Source organism: Stenella coeruleoalba (genome assembly GCF_951394435.1).
Source record: "Stenella coeruleoalba genome assembly, chromosome: 10".
NCBI classification, from domain to species: Eukaryota; Metazoa; Chordata; class Mammalia; order Artiodactyla; family Delphinidae; genus Stenella; species Stenella coeruleoalba.
The window spans coordinates 91,151,852-91,178,361 of NC_137156.1; the positions used below are offsets into that span (position 1 = coordinate 91,151,852).

At 36.3% G+C, this 26,510-nt stretch overlaps 1 long non-coding RNA gene across 1 annotated transcript; it reads left to right on the forward strand.

The window, feature by feature from the left end:
- The first annotated feature begins 2,334 nt into the window (after nt 1-2,334).
- Nucleotides 2,335-24,515, forward strand: LOC307193431. Its single transcript, XR_013830316.1, has 5 exons — nt 2,335-2,422; nt 9,220-9,370; nt 14,019-14,141; nt 14,894-14,959; nt 24,327-24,515. It is a non-coding gene; the product is annotated as an uncharacterized lncRNA (long non-coding RNA).
- Nucleotides 24,516-26,510: the final 1,995 nt, after the last annotated feature.

The following is a 26,510-nucleotide window of genomic DNA, read 5'->3' on the forward strand; positions in this document are numbered from 1 at the left end:
TGGCAAAAGCTGCTCTTGTTTTACCCCACAGCGGGGAGGTTGCAGCTGAAGGGATTCCTCTTGGCACTAAGCTGTGCTGGACGGGGAGATGTAGTGATGTAATTTAATTTCTTCCTACACTTTTCTATATTGCCGTCCTCCATTTTTGCATTCTAGTTGGTTACTCCGGTTTCTCCAGTGTGCTCTAGAGCTCTCCTCAAGCTATTTTTGTTGGCGGTTAGTTATTTAATGATTGTTTTTGTAAGGTGACAAGCATTGGTACCTCCTAGGCTACCATCTTGCTGATGTTAGTCCTCCTTTTCCTTTTTCTTGATTAGAATATTTAGTAGTTTATTCATTTACTTGTCTTCCTACCATAATCTTTTAATGAGCACATTACTTCTATTGTTTGGAAGTTTTCACAAAAATTTATTCTTGAATTTACCATTATTATAAATTTCATACTTATTCATTTCTTCAGTTTATGTTATTTTTTGTATCTGATGCTTAATTTGTTTTTCCTTATTTTTTTCTTTTTAAAAAAATCAATATAAGTTTCACAACTATAAGTTTCCCTTTTGTGTCCCTTAGGTTCTTGTAGGTATCATGTCTATTTTCATTTTTTTGTAAATAATCTTCAGTTCTGTTTTTTCCTCTTTGAACTGAGAGTTGGTCAAAATAGAGTATTTATATTCCCAAGTGAAAGAATTTTTTGTACAAATTTTATTATTTATTCATACTTTTCTTGCACCATAATCAGGAAATAGTGTCTATATTAATTCTACTTTTATAAATTTATCAAAATTTACTCTATAGTCCAGTACTTGTCTACTTTTTATGAATGTTTCATGTGCTGTTAAAAAGAAGATATTTGTTTCCCTTTGTAGCAAACTGAAGCTCATCCAAATATCGTTAGATCAGCCTTGTTAGTTGTGTTTCTTAGGTCAGGTTTGTCTACTTGATGTGTCATGAACTGAGTAAGTTAGTCATCCCCTACTAGTGTGTTTCTATTTTTCTTTGTGTTTCTAGTAACTATCTAGGACAACTTTGAGCTCATGAACCTGAAGCCAATTTACATTCATAAGGTACATGCATAGATGCATCCACATGTTTATATTACATGCAACATTTATGATAGTGTATAAAGTTTATAAATTAAATTTCAGTGTCTTCCAAATGTAATGTGCATATGATGAGGTAGAGAAACTCAGTAGAGCAAAGCCGTGTCCTTCCCAGTGCCCTTTGATTCTTTGATGATCAAAGAATGTCATTCCCACTGCCCTGATATATTAGAAAAATACTACCAGGACTTCAAAATATTTCTGTTGAGCTTGGAGCGATTTCTGTAGGGCCTGAACTTTTTTATAGCATTACTTTTTAGGACAATTGGCTTTCACATGAATAATTTAATACTAAACCCTGCCATATTTTAATGTTTTCTTAGCCTGTGAAAATAGGCTAACACTCCTCACCTGATTTCTGTAGAGAAGGACACAGAGAAATCAACTCTTTCCTGACGGTGAAAAATGAAGTAGTCACTGGACTGTGGACTCAAACTGTTCTGAAGAATTCAGTGTATCCTCACTATATTTTGCCGTGTCCATCTCTGAATTTAAAAAATTGTGTAAGCACAGTTTTCTCACTTCTTACTCTTGTCTGCTTGCTACTCTTTCCTAAAATCATACACTAATCTTCAAATTATTTGCTCCTTCTTCAGAGCCTCTAGCCGCTCAATCTGTTACTTCCCTTTTTCAAGTTTTTTTTTTTCTTTTTTTCCCTAAATGAACCTATTCCATAAAGTTTTTTCTTTTTGCCTTCAGATTTTAGCTTCGATACGAAGTCTTTTCAGGAAAAATAGAAAAATGTTTTACATTCTGTTATTTTCCCCAGACTGTGTTTCCTTCTTGTATGATTTTTCCCATATGTAGACATTCCCTCTTAAATGTTAAGCTCCTTGAAGGAAAGGAGCATGTATTTCTGCTTGGTAACTACACCTTTTTCCCCCCCAATGGACCTGAAAAGGGGGGAAAAATGTGTTGTTTTTATAATTACAATTATATGGATCTGCTATTACTACTATAATCACAGATTTTTCAGACTAGAAGAGAGAGATCATTGAGTCAATCCATTTATTTTAAAGTTGACAAAAATAATCTTCAAAGGGGAGGTGATTTTCTTAATATCTAAATTTACTGTGTCATTGAGAAAAGAAGAACTACTTATCATTTTTATTACCCCTGCAAAAAGCTACCTTCCCGGCTTTGTCATTTCTTTAGTCGTTTGAGCTACAGATCCAGAGAAGAACCAGTTATATTCCCAGTGAATGGAAAGTGGCTTAGGTGGCTTGAGAAGAGCATTGCATTGTGTAAATATGTGTCCTAATGGTGTACATGATACTAAGAAAATGCTCCTGCTTTCAAATTATGCTGCCTGGAGATCACAGGTGGGATTTTGTGGATTAACTGTTTAAATATTTATGAAGTTATTTAGACATATTTTATTTATTGTGAAAATGTTTATACTATAATTATTTCAAGAATTAAACTTTCACATGCTATCAGAAACTAAAACTAAAATCTTACTGTTTTCAATCACATCCTTCTAATATTAGGTCATATACAAGTGGAACAGGCTGAGAAAAGTTCTTTAGTGGGTATTTTTTTGTCATAAATGTACCAATCTACCAATCAATCAATTAATTCATATTTTAAAAGCATCCTCTATGGAAAAATCATTGTATATATGCATTGGGTATTTCAATATAGACTTATAGTAAAGGCACTTATCACTTACAAAGGTACAGGGGTTGGTGTACATTAACTCATTTAAGGCCCCAAATAACCTTTATCCTATTAACATTCCCATTATACAGATGAGGAAAAGTTCACTAAATTCTATAAACTTAAATCGTAAGTCAATCCCATACAACAACTTTGGATACATGTCAAAGTAGAATTGAGAATCAGTTCAAGAGATTGATGAGAGCTGGAAGAATAAATTACACAGTTGAGTGATTAAAATACAAAGATATCAGATGTCAATAAAGTAGTGACCCATAGACCATATTCAATCCTTAATTATATACTATGCATCCCACATTTTAAAAAATTCAGTTAACTCCCAATATTGTATAATCAGTTATGTCAAGTAATCATAGTGTGAAGTTTTTCACATAAAATTCCAGATTTCTGGCTTCTCTTGAAAAGCAAAGAACCAAAAAAATCCCCAAGAAGATCTAGAAAGCCTTCCTTCCCATTTTCATATGGCCACAGTCGGCTGGCTTTCTATACCGGCTGTCCACTTCAGATGAGTATTGGCTTTCCAGTGTACGACAGTCTCCACTGCCCTGCAAAAGGCCTCTTAGAGCCAACCTCTAACAAATATCCCTCAGATATTTAACCCCCTTACTGATGTTGTCCAATGTGTTAAATGTGCATCGTTTCCACAGCATTTGCTTGTTAAGTCAACATTATTTATTGACACTGGATGGGGCTAAGATCACAAGATGATTTTTTTTTTTTAATCAAGCATATGAAATGGATATCCTATCATTTTCCCTGTCCAGAGGCTTAGAGTTGAGTTTTGTGAAGAAAAACAGGACAAGCTCAGAGTTGGCTTCCAGTCACCATTCTCTTTCCTTGTCCTCCAAGTATATTCTATTTTTTTTTTCTTTTCTTTTAATTTTAAGCACTCTATTTGATTAGAGAGTTTTTTTTTTTTTTTCTTTTTTTTCTTTCCTTTTGTTTTTTCAAATCAGGGGGTGGGTACCATCTGGTGAATTTTGAACTAAATAAGTTAAAAAATTTTAAATAAGTTAAAAAAATAATAGCTTCAACTATAGTTGTTTATCATAAATAAAACAATCTTCCAAAACCTCTCTTTGATAATTTTCTTTTTTTTTTTTTAATTTGCTTCTACTCACCAAAGAAAAACATAATGCTGGGCACTGAAAATGAGTATGAACAAACCTTAAACCCTGTAAGATGACATACTTGATGTTCTAACTGTGCACGTAAATCAGAAACCACAGACAGATACAATCCTTTCTCCATGCAGGCCACTAGACAGAAAGGTTTGGGAATTTGAAATTTCAAGCTTTGTGATCTCAGGAAGCTCGTACTGTGTATCTCAGTCACATAAACCTGTTGCAATACACTTCTTTTCCTCAATCTAAATAGATTGTCTCTGGGCAGTGGCCCTCAAAATTTCTCATTTTGGTCTTCTGGTATGGTGGCTTGTTGACTGCTCTTTGAGTTGAATTATAAAGCAAAAGAGAATATAGGACCAAGCCTTTTATCGGGGATTTCTGTGGTCTTACTTATAACCTTTCAGGCCTGATTTTCCCTTCCTAGCTGTTTTTTCCTTGGCATTTGTATTTCACACCATAAAAGGTAGCAAACATGCCTTTAAAAGATGCAATTGCAGGTGAAAACTTTTAGGAGAGAAAGGCACGTGAGCAAAATGTGGCATGGCTTATTTTGAAAGTGTGAATCGCACACTGGAACCATTATGCTACCAAACAAACCATGGAAATACACCTTTGGAGGTGAAAATATGATTTTCAGGAAAGTGATAATAGTTGCTACAGAGTACACAGAAGATATCATTGGAAATTTGCTATTCCTTTTATTTCTCACTACAAACATTAGAAAATTGAAAATAAGACCTTGTCATAGAAAATAAAATTGGTATCAATCTTTGATTTTTTTTTTTTTTTTTTTTTTTTTGGTCAGAATTAAACCTCAAATCCTCCTGGAAAAGAACATTTTACTCCTGTGACCATTTCTTAGTTAAGTCCATGTACTAGGCCATCTTACAATAAGAAGGAAATTGGAAGTTTGCTGCCTGTGTGTGGTGCCTGGAGCAATGATTCTCAATCTTGGAAGGAACTAAAATTACATGAGAGCTTAAGAAATACTGGTGTCTGGGTCCCAACCACAGACATACCCATGTCATTGACTTGAGGGATAGGCTGGGCATTAGGATTTTTTAAAGCTCCCAAGTCTTTCAAATTTTAACCAAGGTTGTGAACCAGTGATAAGAGGAAATTATTTCAACTGTTAAAAAAAAATTTAAAAAGAGGGAGGAAAGATAAAGAAGTAACAGAAGGAAAGGAACCAGAGTCCCTCTTTCCTTTCCACAATTCATCCATACATGTAGGAAAGAGGGAAGAAGTAACTTTGTCCTCCACAAAAGAGATAAACAGTAAAAAAATACTTATAACTTGCATTAATTAAATCCTTGATAGAGAGTAAAAATGGCAATTTCATCTTGTTCAACCTACTCAATAGTTGGCCTGTAAGTACAGATCAGTGGTAAATGTATAGCAATGCAAAGGAGACTATATTATCTATCAGCTTTACTAACATGCATAAAATATAGTATGGTGTATCTTAAAGTTTTATAGTGCTTTACAGTTTATTAAATGCTTTCATCTATGGTGGCATACTTAAATATCCCAATAACTCTGTGTAGAAGAGTGGAAAGTCATTCTCATTTTGCAGACAAGGGTACAAAGGTCAGGGAAGTTGAGTAACATGACAAAGGTAATTCATGTTTAAATGTGGACCCAGGGAAACAGTCCAGTATCCTTGAATATTTAAACTAGCTATTTGTTAGTTTTGAGACCTGTTGGCCTTTTGGGTAAAACTTGCCCCTGGACTTAGGGACAATATGTGTTCTAGAAATAAATTCCTTGAACGATTTCTGTGAATGTGTTGAAGACATTAGGGCTGAATGTGTAGAAAAGATAGCTCTGTCTTCCACAAAATGAGAATAGTACCACTTAGGTACATGATCTTTTGGGCATGGAAAGAAAAAAAAAAAAAAAAAAAAAAAAACTTTGTTAAAGAACAAAATACAATGAGAGTCATAATAGGATTTCCTTTCTCCCAGACTCTGTACTTGGTGCTTCAAAGGCAATGAATATCTAATTTAATCCCCTAAATAAGCTTATTCCCATTGAACAGAAGGAGAAAATGAGACTCAGATTTGTCTAGCTTTACAGTTCATGCTCTTTGTATAATTCTAGAGGCATACCAAAAAATGAACTTTCTTGAGAGTGAGGGGTCCTGAGTTCTAAACTTGGCTCTGTTACCAGCTGATTATATGAGCCTTGAAAAATACCTTCCACTTCCGAGAAGGCCAAAACTCTAAGGTCTTGCCTAATTCTAAAATTGTATTAAGTATATGGGCTATAGTTCAACATATAGGTCACCCCAGTACCCATGTGGTTGGTTGAATCCACAGATGCAGAACCCTTGGATACAAGGTGCCTGAGGGCCAACTCTAAGGGACTTGAGCATCCTCGGATCTTGATATCCGCAGGGGGTCCTGGAACCAACCCCCCCACCCAACCCCTCGTGGAAATGAAGGAGCAGCTGAATAACTATGAAGTGCTTAGAATTTGGCTTTTGCTTATTCAGTGTTGTCTGCCATTTCTCATCCATCCCCACTTTGTCTATTACCAAGGTCCCCAGTTGTCCTACAATGAATGCCCCTTTTTCTCAGTCTCAGTGCAAGATTTTCAGGCAGAATTACCTCCATCTCTCTCACCTTCTGAGTGCACATGTGGCTTAAGCCTGCCAAATCATAGACTCTTTACCACAGCAATCATTTCATAGAGGGAGGTGACCCAATTCTGGTCAAAGAGATCAGGCATAAGACTTACTTTTCTAAATTAGTCAAATAGAAACTTGTTTTTGTTCCTACTCACCTTGGAAGCAGAATGATGTAGGGATGGAACTGCTGATGGTCAACTGGCCACTTGATGGAGACTGAGAATTAAACTAATGGAGTACGGAGCCAACGGATGGAGGTAGAGTATGACTTGTCAGTAGGACTTGAATCCCCAGATGAAACTTTTTTCTAAAATGTTCAGTGATATGAGCAATAAATTTCCCTTTTTTTTGTTAAAGTTAATTTGACTTTATTTTCTGTCACTTGGAAGTGAAAGAATTCTAACACTTATACCCCAAGGGCATCCTTTATTGGCAACCACGGAGACACCTGGATGATTTAAAAGGTAAAATTATGTGGTAGAAAAGAAACACTTGGTGATTACTATAGGTTTAGACCAGATAGTATCTGACAAAGGACTCAATTTAATCTGAGTTCAGGCAAAGTAGATGAGTCATTAGGTACCTACTGTTAATAAATGAAAGAATGTCTTGTTCAAATAGGATTAGACAAAAAGGTAGTTAATGATACAAGTAATTGTAAGAACTAAAAGTTCATCAGAATCAAGCTGGCCAACAAGATTACAAAAACCTAATTTATTTCTATATATTTGCTTCACCCTTTGCAGTAGCTGTTTCCTCTTAATGATGTAACAAAATGGCCCCCAGCAGCTTCAGATTACTGTGTTCTCTTCTTGCAAGTCTAGAGAGCATTATTTCTCATAGCTCTCATAGCGTGCAAGGAAGCTTCTTTCTAAGAAGCCCTCATTAAATGTCTACTCATAACTAATTGGCCCTTCGTGGTTCCCATGCCTTGAAATTTACCTGTGGTCCTGGGATTTGGATGTACTAATCCACTTAAGTTGGGGTTGGGTTCAGCTTCAACTGAAGCACAAAGGCTAAATCCACCCCCAACTTAAGTGGATTAGCATATCTAATTCCCAGGGCCATAAGCAAGTTTCAGGGCATGGAATCCAAGCTGTTTCCAGGAATGATTTCTGTGATACTGAGAATTTCAATTTAAACACAAATGGATGCAGTTTAGTGTACACATTAAGCACAAGACATGGAATTTTTTTTTCATAAAGCATGCAAAATTGTATGAGGCTGCACTGTAGTTTAGCATTCTCAATTTCCCTGTAATTTATGTATCCATTCAACAAATATTTAGTAGTCTTACTATATGCCAGGAACCATGCTGTTTACTAGGTTATAGCAATAGGTCCATGAACCAAACTCTCCATTAAGTGTCCTGCACAATTTTCTTATTTAATTTTGACTGAAGCTCTTTCAGAGTAGGTATTTGTATTATTTAGCATTCTCACGGCACAACCAGATTCTGGATAAATCAAGCAGAATGGAATTAATTAAAAAGATATTAGGGAGTTAACAGAATTAATAAGACCTACAGATTCTGGGTTAAAAAAGAAAGCAAGATTATCTCCAGAGGCATAAGCTATAAGAATCCCAAGAGTCTCCTAGAAGCAATGACTGTTTAGTACCCTATTAGTGCTCCTTAAATGAATGCCTTACCACTTCCCAAATACTTGGATCAAGTGAAAAAAGGGAAAAAGCATTTTGTTAGCCAAGTCAAAGTCATACGGTGGGGAAGAAAGAAGAATCTGGCATCTTCATATTCTATAGTGGAATAAACATGATTTTCTACTCAAAAACTCATACAATCAAGTATTCCTGCAAAGTGAATAGGGGTACTAATAGTAATGAGGTTTGCATACATTCCATGTGTGATAAATGTCCATGCCATAATTATTATCTCCATTTTACAGATGAAGAAACAGAAGTTCAGACAAAAAGAGTCATAAATTTCTTTATTCTCAAACACTAAGAGTTAACACATCAGCCACTGGATCATGTTGTGAGACTGGTTTATGAAGTGTCTGAATTCCTGATGTAGATTTTATTTGTTTGATATCCTGCTTATTTTGATTTAGTTTTTAACTTCTATAATTTGAAGTCATAATGTAAGGTTTTTGTTGGATTCATAAATAATGTCATTGATAAGTTACCATTAATTTCATATTTATATGTAACTTTGCTTTATAAGGTTCTTCTAAAGTCTTATAAGTCATTAATCAATAGGATTATCAAATATTTTTCATTTAAATCTCAGTTGATCCACAAAACATGAATTAAAACCACGTCTTGTGATGGTTAGTTTTCATAATCAAACCCAAAAATATACATGTATTCATTCTTTATTTAAGAATTGAGTGTGTGTGAAACACTGTGTCTGTGAGATGCTATAAATACAGTGAATTATTAGTTAGAGATGTGGTTGCAGGAGAAAGAAACTCAACTCATACTAGGTTAAGTAAAATAAACAAAAAAAAATAAAATTTGCTTTTTTGACTCATTTAACTCTACTATGACAGGGGCAGAAATGTAGCCCTCTTGGGGATATCTTGGTCCGGAGACTATAACAGCTCTTCTCTTCTCCTCTCTTCTCTTCTCCTCTCTTCTCTTCCCTTCCTTCCCCTCTCCACCATCCCCTCCTCCCTTTTCCTTACACTCTTCCCTGTTTATGCACATTGATCTCACTCAGGGCAGCTGCTCCTAGGAGGATGGATCCAGGGCATTAGATAATTCTGGGATTACATCCTACCAGCCACGAGGACAAATGTTATCTTCCTCACCACCTACAGTTTGACAATTCCACCACTGATTGTATGCCACTCCTCAGATCAATTACACAGGTATGAGGACTCATTGATGGAGCCTGGGTCATAAGTCAAAACCTGTGACCAAAGTTAGTATGATCTTCAAAAGAAATATAGAAGAAATAATCAAAACAGATATGGTATCTGATCTCATCAGAGTTTGCAGTACATATACAAGACAAAACGTTAAACAAATATAAATTACTATTAATTACAGTTGAGATGAGTGCTACTCAGAAGAACTATTAGGGTATAAAAAAAAAAATTTGATGTAGTCAAAACAAAGATTCTTCAAGAAAGTGATACCTGAGATGACATACAGGAAATCATAGAAATTAACTAGACGAAGGATGTAAGGGGTTCCCAGGCAGAGGGGAAAAGGGAAATTTTTAAAGTATATTTAAAACCCGTAAATATGTCCTAGAGAATCTAAATTACAGGTTAAGATATCAAGAGGGATCCTGCATAAGCTTTAATAAGATTGTTTTAAACCTCTAAGAGTATGTGATAGCTTTTTGTTTTATTTCCTTCAGTCATATAATTTTTTAATCTAATTAGAGTCATTGAACAAATACTAACCTAGGATCAGAAGATCTACTTTTGACACTACAAATGCTCGCAGACCCTGGGTGAACAATTTCTTTTCTTGGGACCCCCACTTATTGTTATATGAAAAGGATTGGATTGTACTGAAATATTTTTCCCAATAATCTGTGTCTCCTGAAAATTGTGGAAGCTTGAGGCCGATAAGGAAATTAATTGGTGGTAAGGGCAGAATGGGGTTATGGGTTAGCCTTCAGGAGTACCATTTATAAAGGGCCTTGAAACTCCACCAGGCAATAAAAAATTATCTGGAAATATAAATGAGATGGAGAAAAATTTTTTTAACAGATTCCTTGTGAGGAAAAGCTCATTTGAAAAGACTACTTTGGTGAGCCACAAAGGGATGGGGGTGAAAGCTCCAAGGTATGTGCTCACAAAAGAGGAACCTCCAAGGTGTCTTCTAAGGAAAATCAGTGTGGTTAACTAGGAAGTCTTGCGTTTCTGATTGGGGGCTGTTTTTTGTCACCAAAGGAGAACGATTCGGGAAAATGAAATAGAGACTGAAAACCGCAAACAGCCATGGTCTTCCAACTCCATCTGTTTCCTACACATATCTCAAACTGTCTTTTAAATCAATATTGAAGAGATATCTATTGCATTTTGGTTTGAAGGGTTGTCAAAGTATTAGGCTATCCAGAAAACACCTAGGCTTGCTACAGTTCTGGGTGAGGAAGAGTGCCTTTAGATTACTAAACACCATGCTCCTGCCTTCTACCTAAGGTAGAAGACAGAGTTGGGGCAAATCTTGATGCTCCTCAAACACTTGCAAAGTAGTTTGGCATCAGATCCCTAGATATGCGCACAGATTTGTGAGTTATTTGGTGAAGTGTAACATCATCTCCCAACCAAGAGAACACTGAGAAACAGTCTGGTTCTGACAGCACAGAGAAGGGAAGGGTGTGAGTATGGGCAGTGATGATTAAGGGCCCCAACTGTGAACCTCAGAATGAAATCTGACAACTCAATGCAGTAATATATAGCCAGAAAAACAAGAGGGCTGAAGGTATGATCACATGTTTCTGAATCACTGGTAGACACAGAAGTGAAATGTCGATATTCATCTTTGCTATGAGAGCAGCAGATTTTGGGTGTGTCTGCCTCTAATCAGAAGCTGTTGTAAATATCAATTTATTCTATTACATGCATTCTGGAAAGGATCACATACAGGCTAATTAGATTGTTCATTGCAATGAAAAAGTGTCATCAAGATGCATTTTTACTCCAAAGAGACCTCTAGTGAAATTATTCTCCAGAGATATAGTCTAATGACCCAAACTAAAACAGAATCTAGAGCTGATTTTGGAATCAGCAGAGAACACTGAGATTTCAGGCATCTTTTTTTAGTGTCATTTTTCTATATAATAGTCAGAGAAAAGCAAGGTTATTCTTTGGTGGTTTTGTTCACTTGTTTTAAAATTTGAAAGAAAGATTGAAATCTTTTTTGGATAATATGTGTATTCTCATTGGTCCACAAAAGAACTTTGTTTAGAGGGGTTTTCAGAAAATTCTCTCTCTGTTACTAAAGTATTCCAATCCTTCCCTCCAAAGGAGAATAATCTGCTAGGGAATTGTCTAGGCTATTAACAGAATGAGACTACTTTTACTTATCTTAGGCCTAGTTTTACCTTTTGTGGAATAGAGATGGCACCCTACCGATTTTACTTCTATCATATGGAAAAATTGAGATAATAGATTTTCAAGTCATCTATACATTTACTAGGAAAAAAGGAGTAAATTACCTTTAAGATTAGAGAGTGGACTTTGTGTCTATCAATTCTTTATGTAGTGCTGGGACTTCCCAGGCGGTCCAGTGGTTAAGACTCCGCGCTTCCACTGCAGGGGGCACAGGTTTTATCCCTGGTCAGGGAGCTAAGATCCCACATGCCGCACAGCACAGCCAAAAAGAAAGAAAGAAAGAAAAAAAAAAAAAAAACAAAACTTTATTCATTGCTTTGTATTGTGTAAACAATAAACAGATCCTTTTTTTTTTTTTGGGCTGCACTGTGCCCGACTTGCAGATCTCTTGAACCTTGGGAGGAGAGCACTGAATACTAACCACTAGACCACCAGGGAACTCCCCAGAATCCTTGATGAAGACATTGATTATGAAGAAGAGGATGATGGTAATAATCATGATGATTATAAAAATATAAGTTAATGTTTGATAATCATTTTCTAAACTATAAAAAATGCAATTTATCATCAGTAATCATACATTACTGTATTAGTGATGTTTATATTATTTACTTGCCTATGCAACAATGTGAATTTCATCTCCTATTTTGAAAGTATTTTAAGATAAACATGTGCCACTAAGTTCTTTAGAACAAAAGATAAATGGAGAGTCATCAGCAATTTAGCAATCTTAGTATTATTAAAGTTGTTAAAACAATCCAATACAGATTTAAGAGCAACTAAATCTGCTTTATTTGCTCACCCAACATGTTGCCTTTAAAAAACTGCATGTAAATGTTGTTTTTTATTTCCAAAGTTCAAAAGAGAAACAGATTTTGTCCCTGAACGTCGTTATTAAGAGTTTGGGGAGTAAAATAACTAGAATATAAGTCACATACATAAGTCACAGTCATTTGAATGTGCAATCTGTATTTTAGCATCTTTAGCATCTTCAGACTGGGTGTTCTTTGCCAAGGAATTATCAGCTGGGCTCTCCAAAAATTACCCCAGCGTGCTCCACAGCAAAAAATACAAGAGATGGAGAGAAACCCAAAAGGTCAAAATAAAGTATTTCTACCAAAAGGAGCCAGAATGTCTCAAAGCACTAGATTTGTAACCAGATAATCTGAGTTAAATACTTGAAAATGAACGCAGATGGAAGGACTGTGAATGTTGCCAAGGGCAGGAGATTTCCAACTATTATGCTCTCACATTACTGTTACTGATATTTAAAAAGTTAAAGTGCTGTAGGGGCAGCTCCATAAGCATACATGTTTCCTCCATCCCACAAAGAACGTCTATTGCTAAAAAAGGGTATCATATACACACATACCCTAATAAATGGACTTAGATATAGATAAGTGAATATAGATAAGTGATTGGAGCCAGTGAACCTCCCAAGAATTCTACCAAGGACAGGAATCTGAGCCACTAGGCTAATTCTCTTAGGAAAAATTATATGACTGTTCAATGGAGATCTCATGGTTTGGTCATGGTTGCCATTAAGACAAAAGATTGTTCAATCTGGGGCATCAGGTAAGAACTGTAATAGGTACAAAATTCATCTGTAATCATAAGTGTAAGCCTACCATCTATACTGAAAGATAGTAATATTGAAGCTTGCTGACCAATGGACAGAGGAACCAATAATTGGAATTGATACTAAATAGGTCAAAAATATGGTTAATTAATTTTCTAATAACTCCACAGAACACATTAGGCCTCCCAATGCATTAATAGTGTTACTGTTGAGCCCAACAAGTAGTGCTTATTATTTTCAGGAATCTCAAGACTGGTAGATTTTTATACCTATGTTTGTATTGGTAACAGACTCTAGTCAAAATAACCATCACTAAGAAATAAATAAGCCATTGATTTGATCATAGAAACCAACACAGTCACAATTACATGAAAACATAAGATATAAACATTATCCATAGATACTCATAGGGATCCATTCAGACACCTCAGATGTCAAGAGAAACCCCGAACATTACCATTTTCTAACATCCTTGGCATATTAAAAATTAAGAAATGCCAAGCAGGGTGACCAAAATTATGTTTCAGATGTTTACATTTAACAATGCCTGATGAAAGTTTCTTTTTTCAATTCTGTCACTCTTTCTGGGATATTATATTATATATTATCTTATTTGAAAATGACATCAAAAATCTAAATTTGAGCTACTGCCTGATTGTGATTGCCACGCTTTCACTGTGATATGAGATTTGATTTTCAAATACGAGTATAATGGGAAGAATAATAGACAAATAGGAAATTCTGTTTGAAAGTCAGAAAAAGGCAAAGGTGGAGAAGAGGAATAAATATTTAAAGTTTTGGAAGCATAATATTTGAAAGTGACTTCTAATTTTTAATGATTCTCTAACAGACTGTCTTATATTGCAGTCACTGGAATACATGCCATGCAACTAAAAGGCAAGGACTGTGTTAAGCACATAAAACCAGTCAGTACTGGAGTTGCAAAGACAAAGCAGGCATCACTCCATACCACTGTCCCAGCAGTGCCTGGTATGTAATAAGATGCTCAAACAAATATTTTTCTATAAATGAATGAATGAGCAAATGAATGGTAGCCTGATTGCAAGGTTAGGTGACAAGCTGACTTTTGTTTCTGTATTTTGTAGCCCACCCCACCTTTCCCTTTTCCTGATTAAGTTGGCGAATCTCCAGTCCAGGTTGAGTTTTTAGTGCTTTATCTCAGTAGACTTTGTTTCTGCCGAGGAAGCAGTTCTTGATTTGTCGGCCTGAAGTAAGACGAGATTTCAACAGTAGTCTGAGAGTGTGGCTTTCATGAGATATGTAATCAGTCTTGCCTCAACTGCATGAACTCTTGCTAAGGATTTGTATTGCATGAACCTGTTCTGGGAGGGACAGTAGTCTTGAAGAAGGATCTTATTTCCCTCTCCAGGGATTGAACCTAGCCGCCAGTCCACCAAGGGCTAGAGGCTAGAAGCCAAGTTCCCTGATTCTTACCCCATTTGAAAGCAAGAATGTTTCAAGGAGGCACAAACTGTAAAAACAGGTACAAAGTTTATGATTAGAGACAAAGCATAACATGTGGGAGAGCACACAGACAAACAGTTTGTTTATTTAAGACAGAAGCAAGGCAGAATACATACCCAGAGAGGAGTGTGGGCATCCTGAATGAGGAGTGCAGTGAGGAGGTGATTTAAGTCACTTAGGCAGGACAGTCCTTCTGGCTCTTTGTTTACATTTGACCTTGTTGTTCTTTTTCTTCTTTCACACCTGACTCATCCCAGGACCCTCCCCAACATGTGTGAGCAACTTTTTGCTAAGATGGATCTCACCGCAAAGGCCTGTAGGAGGTATGTCCACACTTATTATGGGGTGGTGCCCCTCCCTTTTTGCCCCCCAGGGAGTCTTCCTGCGCATGTGCAGACAGGGAAGTTTTCCTTGACCTCAGGAGCGGGCGCCTCATCTCTTTACTTCAGCAGAGCTCAGCTTCTGCCACTAGCTTTGTCCTTGGAGTGTCTGGGTGAAAAAAAAAATTCAGTTTTACTCCACTTGACAAACACCAGCTCTCTGGCTCAGGGGCACAGCTATCTCCTACCTCAAACCTTCTACTTGAATCCAATGCCTTGTGAATACTATTCAACTTTCAAGACACAGTGAGCCAAGACCACATCTTAAGAGTCCTTCAGTGCCTTCATGATGACCCAGCTAGTACTTACGGTGGGTCTGATGGTCCCTGGAGATTCATTTCCCTGATTCTTTACATGTTTAAGATAACTAGCCGCAGATGCACAAGAACCCAGGAAATTTGGTCAAGATGGAAGTCGGTTTTCCTCTGGTGCTCCTACGCCACAATGGTCCATGTAAAGAATGTGTTCGAGCAGCAGCCCTGGCATCCAGCATCCACACATCTAATCTTCTGACAGATTTGAATAGCTAATATCAAACAATAACTCATTGTTTGATTGGATTAGACCTTTTATTTTCTTTCCTCTATACAAAGTAGATACTAATAATTTCAATTCTTTGTACCTTAGAACCAAGGCAACTAGACACCTAATTTTTTGAGCTTTCATGTTTCAATATATTCATAGTAATAAAATAAGAGAAAAATTAAAGCCTGTTCTATCATACTTGCTGCATGAAAAGCCCCTGTATTTTGAGAGAAATGTAGTCAAACAGTGGTCTCTGTCACAGTAGGGTTCTCAATACAGAAATGAATCTATATACCATCATTTAATCACTTTGTGATCTATAGCAAGCACAAGTAGAAGCAGATACTGCAGAATTCTGTACATACCAAAAAGTAGTCTTCCAGCAATCCTTCTAAGACTACTTTCAGTGGTCTTGGATATTTCTCTTAGAACAGCAGTAAATGACATTAGTCCCATAGGCCACAGTAAAATATGCTTGTTTAGCACACAACAGTAAAAAGCAGGGTAGCGATGGTTCACCTTGACTATAGGGAATGATTTTGGAAAGAATAGAAATGATAAGTAAAGAAGTTTTATTTGAAAACATTTAAGAGGCAATTATACACAATGAAAAGTTTTAAAAAAATGATGAAGTAGTAAGCACTGGAAAGCTTATGAATAACAAATAAGGCTTATTCAGGTAATAATAGGTTGCAGCAAAGTTGCTGGACTACAGCATTCTGTCAATATTAAGAAGAAGGACAGACACATTCATGCTCAGCTCTTTGAAAAATAAATCCACATGTGTATTTTTATCACTCCTCCAAAGGAATAAAAGGGTGCACTTAGTAAGCAACTTAGGTTTTATGGTCCTAGTCAGGGTCAGATTTTTAACAATAAGTCAAATGCTAACGTATACAAAAGGGCCCTGCACAGCAATAACATTTGTTAAAAATGTGAAATTCTCCTGAGGTGGTACAATTTCTCAACAAACACATTATGCTTAAATTATATTCAGAGCTTAAATTACCAAGACTAAACAGCAAATGCTTCTAGCTAAGTCTGTTTCATGGTATCTTGGGTTGTAAATTTCTCAAAAAAAAAGGTTTCTAACGTTTTTGTTTTGCAATAGAGAGTGTACACTTTCTCACTGAACTAAAAAAAGGCACAACACTTTTCTTCGATAATAACTTTAAAACTAGCTAAGGAAATGTGCTGCTCTTGACTTGTAGAACTAGAATAACCTTAATATAAGAGACTTTTAGAAAAAAGAAAAAAAGGCTTCTAGGACATTCAATTAAAAACTCAAGAGATTACACTTTTTCAGAACTCAGTGTCTTAACATATAACCAGATGCTATGTCTTGTTACTTCCCTAATGTTTTGTTTTATAATTAATTTATTTTTATTATTTATTTATTTATTTATGGTTGTGTGGATCTTCGTTGCTGTGTGTGGGCTTTCTCTAGTTGCGGCGAGCGGGGGCTACTCTTCGTTGCGGTGCGCGGGCTTCTCATTGCGATGGCTTCTCTTGTTGCGAAGCACGGGCTCTAGGAGCAAGGGCTTCAGTAGTTGTGGCATGTGGGCTCAGCAGTGGTGGCTCGCGGGCTCTAGAGCATAGGCTCAGTAGTTGTGGTGCACGGGCTTAGTTGCTCCGTGGCATGTGGGTTCTTCCTGGAGCAGGGCTTGAACCCGTGTATCCTGCATTGGAAGGCAGATTTTTAACCACTGGACTACCAGGGAAGTCCCTTCCGTAATGATAAAGATAAAATGATAAGATAAAATAATGTATTTTATCTAAAAAGTTCAGTTGTATTTGTGTGCACTTTGGTTCACTTCCCATAAGTTTCTATAAGATAAGTTTCCCATAAGTTTTTGTAAGATGATAAGAAGGAGTGATCTGATGCAGAAGTGGCGAGTCCAGAGTTTCAAATATCTTCTCTCAGTACAGCCTAGTTTTTTTGTTTGTTTTTCAAATGTCTAAAGTAATGCTATTGAAGAACAATTTGAAAATCATTCAGGAATTGTTTTCACTTCTTTACTAAAATATTTCCTGACTTATATACCTGCTATTGTATATTGCTATTCACAATCCTAACCATGAAATAAACTACATGGAAGCTACTGAGAGTTCCTTCTTACTCATTGTGCAAAAACGAATCTGTAATTCCTGAGATAGACTAACTTTATAGTGAATGTTACAAGTTTAGAGAGGCTTGAGAGAAAACTAACTACTATGCTTTTCAAGTTGCAATCTCTTTAACCTCTGCAGAAAGAAGGAGGTTGAAGAAACCCACAGCTGTGATTTTAAGACCTCCTCTTCAAAGATATTATCAAGCAATAAAATGTACCTATGTTACACAGTAAATAAAAATTTGCAAATAATTTAATAAATTTGTTTTTGAAATTGCATGGTTGTGAGGAACTTAATTTATTGTCTGTGATTTCTCAGGAATCATATTCAGGAGTTCTTGCAAAATGAGAAAAGTCTAATCCATACAATGTTCTCTTAAGTGATGAAATTGATGATATTTTTATGGGTAGTTAACAAAATATATTTTGCAGATACTCAATGAAATGTTTATTAATTTCTATTTTGAGCCTTTTTTTTTTGGAGACCAGACATGGTTTTCAATTCTCAAATCTTCTGAAGGTGCTAAAAGATTGTAGGCCCTAGGCCTGTACTGCTTAACAGATAAATTGGCTCTTTTTTCATCCCTGCTTTAACTAGGGCAGATCAAATTTGATCTTACACATTGCACATTCAGTAAAAAGCAATATTTGAAGTTGGCAAACAACTGATACGGAACTTTTTAGCCTACCAAATTTGGAAACATAATAACATAAGCCCCCATTTTGAAATGAGTATTCAGGAAACCAATAAAAAATGAGATTTTTAAAGAAAGGAATGATCTTATTTTTAGGAAAAATTATAAACCTATCACCTGGACATTTCATTTATTCATGTTAAATTCAGTAAACTACTTTTGATTCAGAATATGTAAATTGTCTTTGGGAGTTCAATGCTGGCTAGCTAAATTACTTAGACTATTTAAAAAAATCCAATTCAAACTTATTTTGCTGCACTATTTTCTTTCTCAGGAAGTTTCAGCTCCCCAAGTCTCCTGACACCTACAGTCTGAGAAGGTATAAGTGCTCTAAGATGAACATTAGGCACATTTTTTCTCTATTAGAACTTGAATTCAAATGCTGTATTTTATAGATAATAAGTGCTGTGAAATATATTTTTAATAATTGTAAGAAGACATAAAACATAGCCAGTGCCAGATGTAGTAGCAGTTTAAAATGAACCTATTCAGAATCATATAAGATCCAAATATTTTCCCAGTGAACACTTCCTTCTTCCTCACCTTGAGTTAACACGATTGTTTAATACAGCTTTAAACTCAGCCTGACAATCTGAAATATGGCTTTGGAATATCGCACTCACTGATTGTTAAAGTAACATGCTTGCACTTTAAATGTTCTTGGAAGAAAATTAATCCTTCCTAGAGTAAGATAAGATCATCCGGAGACTCTACAATTTTTCATGTTCAATGTCAAGCACCCCAAATTACCAGGCATACTAGGAAAGAAAACCAAATGACCAAACACCAAAAGGGAAAAGAAAACAGACCATAAGAACAGATCCAGGATTGTTGAGACATTGCAATTGTCAGACAGGGACTTTATGATAACTATAATTGGGAAGGGAGGAATTCTGTATTCATTAAGGACAGAGTTTAATTTCCTTTCAGATGGCAACTGTAAGTGTATAAAAGAAGAGAAACACAATAGGTGAACTACATATTTACCTGAACTTTCCCTGAAGGCACATCCCAGCTCACTATGACAAACAGGGAAGAAATCAAGCATAACGAGGCAGGGCTGAAGAGACAGAGACTGGAGTTCAGAACTGCCACAGTGGCTTGAAACTGAGGGGAAAATCCCCAAAAGGACTCAAATACAGAAGGATAAGTCCAAAATACCAAATATGATTACAGATTCATCTCCTATCTTTGGCTAAGTCCTAAACTGCAAATTTGCTGGGTAAAAAAATCATAAAGCAGCATCTGGGTGGCTAAATATCTAAACATAGATTTCAGTAGTTGCCTGATGTCAGGGACACAGAGTTTCGAGCTAAAATCTTGTCAACTTAAAGGTACTGGATAAACACATTGGGCTTTCCATTGAAACCCCAAAAGGTTCATTACTTAAGAGTAAGGAACATATCCAAGAAAAGCAACAATGCTGTAGAACTAATGGCAAACTGAAATAAATCCATCTTATCAAGTCTAAAACTGAGCCTCAATATGATCAAAATGAATGGTCAATAAATTACCAGAATAAAACTCAACATTCACTGAAGGAAAATAACAAAATAAAAAAATGCCCCAAATCCACAATGTATAGCACAGAATAAAAATTTGTAGACTTGCAAAGGAGTAGAGAACTATGATTCATAAGCAAGAGAAAAAGGAGACAACAGAGACATAAACACAGATGATCCAGATGTAAGCATTAGTAGACAAGCCCTTCAGACAAATTTATAAGTGGGTTAAAGCATACACAGAGAAGGATGGATCAAACAACGGAAGACATGGAAAATTTCAAGACAAAGTGCAAAGCTTAAAGAATATCTGGAAATTCTAGATTTGAAAAACGTAATTTCAAAAATGCAAACTCATTGGACACACAACAAAATATAGGATGAAGAGAAAGAAAGGCTCAGTTAACTCAATGACAGACCAATATTTTTTTTTTTCAAATTTAATTACAGTGTAAAAAAAAGAATTTAAAAATGTAGAACAGCTTTTCCACAAAGGGTACTGGAAAAAGCAGACAAAATGCCCTAAAAAACTCCCAAAACTCTAAACATCGACCTTAAACCTTTCACAAAAATTAACACAAAATGACTCACAGAAGTATAAATAAATGCAAACCTATAAAAACCCTAGAAGTTAACGTAAGAGAAAAATTAAGTGACCTTAAATTTGTTGACTCTTTAGATACAAGACCCAAAGTATAACCCATGAAAGAAAAACGTGGTAAGTTGGAATTCATTAAAATTAAAAACATCTTTTCTGCAAACGACAGTATTAAGAGAATGAGAAGACAGAGTGAATAAACTACAAAATCATAACTTTTTTTCTGAGCCCATGAGCCACCAAAGATGCATGCAACTAGGTGAACTGAATTCCTGAAGTGCCACATTCCTCCCAGAAGAGATTGGACATAATGAACTGTTCCACCTTTGGCAGAGCAAGGGAGGAAGAAATGGCTGCCATTAGAGTAGTTTGCAAGAAAACTGCTAATATTCTAGAGAATTCTTAAATGACAGGTGTGGTTAGCCTGAGAGTTAAGGTTAACTTTGATCCCCAATCTTAATGGGAGTCTGCTCTCTGCAAACTCTTTTCATTAGACCTCTCCTGAGAATTGTACAAAAGACTGTGGGCAAAACAGAACACTAGACAGGGAACTTTTAATGCCACACAGGAAGGAAACCTGACCCACATCTCCAGATCTTTTCCTCCACTACATTAAAATTCTTAATCAGCTGTGGCCATTTTACGAAATTCTCCGGTTCCCAGGAAGGGATAGAAGCAAAAGCCAACTACACATGGGGGATGTAGGAAACCCTTAGACACACAGAATCTTATACTTAGAGAAAGTAAAGGTTTGAAACCACTGGAGGATGGTAGGAAACTCTCCTCTCCCTAAGAAAACCACTGATATAGGGCTGAATTTGACTCCCACAGAGATGTTGAGAAGGAACACTGAGAAAGCCCCAAACTTAGCCCCGGTCTCATGCAATCTACCTAATAAATTTAATGCTGATGGGATTTCACATTCTTTAATCCATGGACAAAAGTTTGTTCGAGATTTTCAAGAAAATTTAAAGTGCTAATATAATCTGAGTTTCACAAATCTTCCTGAGACTGCTGTTTTTTGTTTGAACTTGAAAGTTTTTTTCTGTTTATGCAAGACATTTTGAACAAGTTTTAATAAGGCATTTAAACATCTCTTTTCTGAAATACATGCCTCTTTAATAATTGGAAAGCAACTATTACTTTTTTTAAACTGCAATTTCAAGTTTGGAGCTAGATAATGAAGTTAAACAAGTATATTCTTCCTTGAAGATTTCTAGGTAGATGACTTCTTAAAACCTAGATCTCAAAGTTTCTTTGCATTCTTTGAATAGAAAAGCTTTAGGGGCTTCCAATTCAAAGTCTTGCCTCACAATTAAAATGACTGTAAATGCACTTGCGGGTTACACTGAAAAACCTACAAAGTACAAATTTTCCTTTAATAAGAAATATGCACCAGTCTTCTTTAGAAGCATTTAGATATCTTGACCATGAAATGCTTAAGTAAAGCATTTTTTTTTACAAAAAAATGTGAATAAGATATATATTTTACACGAGAGATAACATTGGGTGGTTTATATCATTACCAAATTCTAGTTTGACTAAATACTTTTCCTAAAATAATCTCTAATTTTGAATATATTGAAAAGAGGGCAGCAGCATAGTAAAATGGAGATTTCTTGATTGGAAGTCACCTATTCTAGCTTCCTTTCTTGAGTCTGTCACTAATCACCTCGGTGATCGTATTTGTCTCAGCTTTTCCTCTGTGCGTTGGAGTACATTATCTATCTGGTTTCTTTCACATCTGAAATTCTTTGAGTGCCAGAGTTCTTTTATTTCTGACTATTCAACCACCCTACATTTAACCCTTCTAGGGAAAGTGTCCAGCTCTAAAAGCAGAAGTCCTCACACTTATATTTGCATAATTGCCTGGAGATATTTATTTTTAAATGATTCCTGGCTCTACTCCCATAACTACAATTGAATAAATATGAGGTAGGTCCCAAGTGTATGAATTTTTAGCCATCATGTCTGGTCATTCTGAGTCAGTGGTCACAGATACGAGAGCCTTAAAGCTGAGAGCGTTTGTTTGCTTTTAGTAAGTTTACTCCCTAGCCAACAGAAACCTAGAGCTAGTATTATGTCAGTAAACCTGGAAAGAATTGGGTTAATTTGGGACATATTGATGAAGTCTACTGAATCAGACTTTTAATTTCATTAAAATATTGAATGAAATAATGGAGAGGAGAGAGGAGTGAAGGATAAAGGTCATGTTTTTGTCTTGAGCAGCTCAATGTACAGTAAGACCTTTCACTCTGAAGGCAACAAAGGAGTATGAATAAATGGGGAATGAGTTAGGAGAATAGTCAAGACAACCGGTAAGATTTGGACATTCTTTCCTATGGAACATCCACATGAATTTCTTCAGAAGACAAATGGACATACAGGTCCAGTTCTCAGGAGAAACATTTAGATTAAATATGGAGATCTGATATTTGTCTTACTAAAATTGGTAATTGAAGTCCTGAAAAATAGTAAAGTATTCAAGAAAAACTAAGTTTTAAGGGTTCTTTGTGAAAGACTTAAAGAACACCTATACATTTAAGGTAGCAGATATCCATGTTTAATGTGCATGAAAATCATTTGGGTGCTTTTGCAGCTTCCAAGGGCCTTACAAAAAGAGATTAATATTTTGTTATTCTGGGATGTGTGATTTTAACAGGAGTGTGATTTTAACAAGCACCCCTTAGTGATTCTGATACAAAGGTCCTTAACCACATTTGGAAAGACACTGAATTAGAGGCTCAAGAAGCAGATATTTTACATTATACAGGTAGAAAAATAGATATGCTTGGGTATATAAATATACATTTATAGAAATATCACTTAATCCAAAATAATTACTCGAACATGTTATATACTGAATCAAAGTAATTATTAACTGTTTATGAACTATAGTAACTTTTTCCAACCACAGACTAAGAACTGAGAGAGGGTTCTATTTGTGCTGTTTGTGTATATCATTTCTTCCCATTGCTTTATTGGGTGCTTAGCACATAATAAGTGTTTAATAAATATTAATTGAACTGAATTATAAGAATAAAGTTCTTGGGCTTCCCTGGTGGTGCAGTGGTTAAGAATCTGCCTGCCAATGCTGGGGACATGGGTTTGAGCCCTGCCCGGGGAGATCCCACATGCCGCGGAGCATCTAAGCCTGTGTACCACAACTACTGAGCCTGCGTTCTAGAGCCCGTGAGCCACAACTACTGAAGCCTGCGTGCCTAGAGCCCATGCCCCGCAACAAGAGAAGCCACCGCTATGAGAAGCCCGCGCACCACAAAAAAGAGTAGCCCCCTCTCGCTGCAACTAGAGAAAGCCTGCACGCAGCAACAAAGACCCAATGCAGCTAAAAATAAAATAAACAAATAAATTTCTTAAAAAAAAAAGAATAAAGTTATTGGCATATGTTACTTTTTTCTCTTTTTTGCGTTATGCGGGCCTCTCACTGTTTTGGCCTCTCCCGTTGCGGAGCACAGGCTCCGGACGTGCAGGCTCAGTGGCCATGGCTCACAGGCCTAGCTGCTCCGCGGCATGTGGGATCTTCCTGGACCGGGGCACGAACCCGTGTCCCCTGCATCGGCAGGCGGACTCTCAACCACTGCACCACCAAGGAGGCCCCTCTTTTCTTTTTAATAAATATCTATAATTGCAAAGAAATTGAGCATTACAGAATTGGAAAGCCTAGTACAGTAAACATGTCACTTTCTCTCAATCTTTCATTTATTAGATGTGTGAACATTGTTAAGTTCCTAATTAGTAAAAGGATAATAATAGAAACTATTGGGACATCTGCTTTTGGTAAGGGCAGACAAGGCAATTCAGACCACCTTTCCCACTGATAACACATTGAATAAAGTCTTTAAAAATATCTGCTTGCAGGAATCAGAGAGCTAACAAGACAGTCAAGGTCTTCAAGAAGGAGGAAAGCCATTGAGATAAGCATGGACTTGGGGGTTACTGATCCTCAAAGGCCATTCCTGATGTGAGCAGGACCTAAAAAGACAGGGGAAATGACCAACATATTTAACAGCCTAAGGGAATAAAGGGAGTCTCGTCTCCAGAAAAAAAAAAAAAAAGGTACCTTGGTAAATCTTTCGTGGTGTACTTAAGGATCATGTAGACTGACCCTCTATGAATATTGATGACCTTAAATTCCTGTAATAAGATTAAGTTAAACTGATATTGCTATTGACTCTAGCCTCCTACCAGAATCAAACATAAGCACTCTCTGGAAAAGATCATATCATCCTAGGGCTCAAATTATTTTTATAACTTTTCATATAAAATGTCTCATACTGAATCAAAAATAATCAGGCATGTGAGGAATAAAGACCATGTGAATGAAAAGCAAGAAAGCCAACCATAGAAATAGAAATTGATTCATAAGAATTCTGGATAAGGGAGTTATTCTAACCAGACTTTAAAATAACTAAGGATATTACCTTAGAGAAAGACGAGAATGAGAACTTTGTTAGAGTACAAATAGAGTTGAAAACACAATCCTTGGAGCTATAAAACTCCTTGTATGAGTATGAAAGAAGATTAGATGTATTTGAAGAGAAAAAATAGTAAACTAAAATATAAGTCAGAAGAAAATATCCAGATTGTATATAAAAAGCCATGAATACAAAAAAAAAAAGGAAAAAGAAAAATATAGAGTGGAGGATAGTATGTATAAGAAATGGAGTAAGAGGGTCTAACATATGGGTAACTGGAGTTCAAAAGGAAACTATAGAAGGAATCAGGCAGAAGCAATATTTGAAGATATGTTGCCTGAGAGTTTTATAAAACTTAATGTCTTAAAAAGACATTGTCACAGATTCAAGAAGCTCTTCCAATGACAGAAAGAAAAAAAAGTCAGAAATTCTCCCCATCCCTAAAGAAAGCCATTTTTGTAACATGACCCTGTTGCCTGTGATTCCTTCTATCAGGAAGTGTAGTGTATTGTTTAACTTCCTTGAATTTACATTAGTAAGTCCATTTGTTTTGACTAGTAAGAATAGGGAAGAAGTTTTGATGTTGAATTTCTGAGCACAGACCTCAAGAGGCTTTGGGACTTTGCCTGCTACTCCCTTGCTGCCTGTAGACTGCAAGTGAAGAAGCTGGGGTTAGCCTCCATGAGGGTGAGAGACCATATGAAGAGAGCGGCTCAACAAATAGCCAACACCAACAATTAGACACATGACTATCCATTCCCAGTTCAGCAATCAGGTGACTGCAGCTGCATAAGCCACTCCAGCGGGAAGAACAACCTAGATAAACCCAGCCCAAATTGTTTTGTTTTGTTTTGTTTTCCACTAAAGGTTTTTACTGCTAATCACTCTGGGGAAACAGATGCAGGTTGGTGCAGGGGTGACAAGTCACAACCATGGGAAGTGTGACGGTCCCTGGATCATGGCTCCTCTAGGGCTTTTCTTTCATTCCTAAAGTAGGACCTCAGACCTCTTCTTCAGACCAAGGAGGCCCCTTCCACCTCTGCTCCTTCCAGCCGAGCTGCGGACACCAGGTGGGAACTAGTGGACCACTGCAGTGTGCCCTAAGCGGTTCATATACTTCCAAAAGAACACTAATAAAAGAGTGGATAAATATCAAACTAATAGAGGGGGAAATTGATTGATAAAACAGTTACTCCAAAAGAAGGCAAGAGGGGGCAAGAAAAGAGCATACAACGGGCAGGGCAAATAATAATATAGATTTTAACATAAATATGTCAGTAATTACCTTTAAATTAAATGGAAAAATCATTCCACTTAAAAGATAAGGATTATCAAACTGGAATTAAGAATAAAACTCAACTGCATACTAATTGCAAGATATATATCTTAAATATAACAATACATAATACTCGTTAGCTGTCAGGAAAATGGCTATCTTTAAGGAGGAGTTGTCATTGGAAGGGGGTATCAGGCTATCTTTAAGGGAGGAGTGGTCATTGGGGTATCAGGAGCTTTAGGGGTGCTGGCAATGTTCTGCTTCCTAATATGCTTACTGGTTAAACAGATGTCCACTTTGTAATAGTATATGGATCTCTACGTTTATGCACTTTTCTGTGTGTATATATTT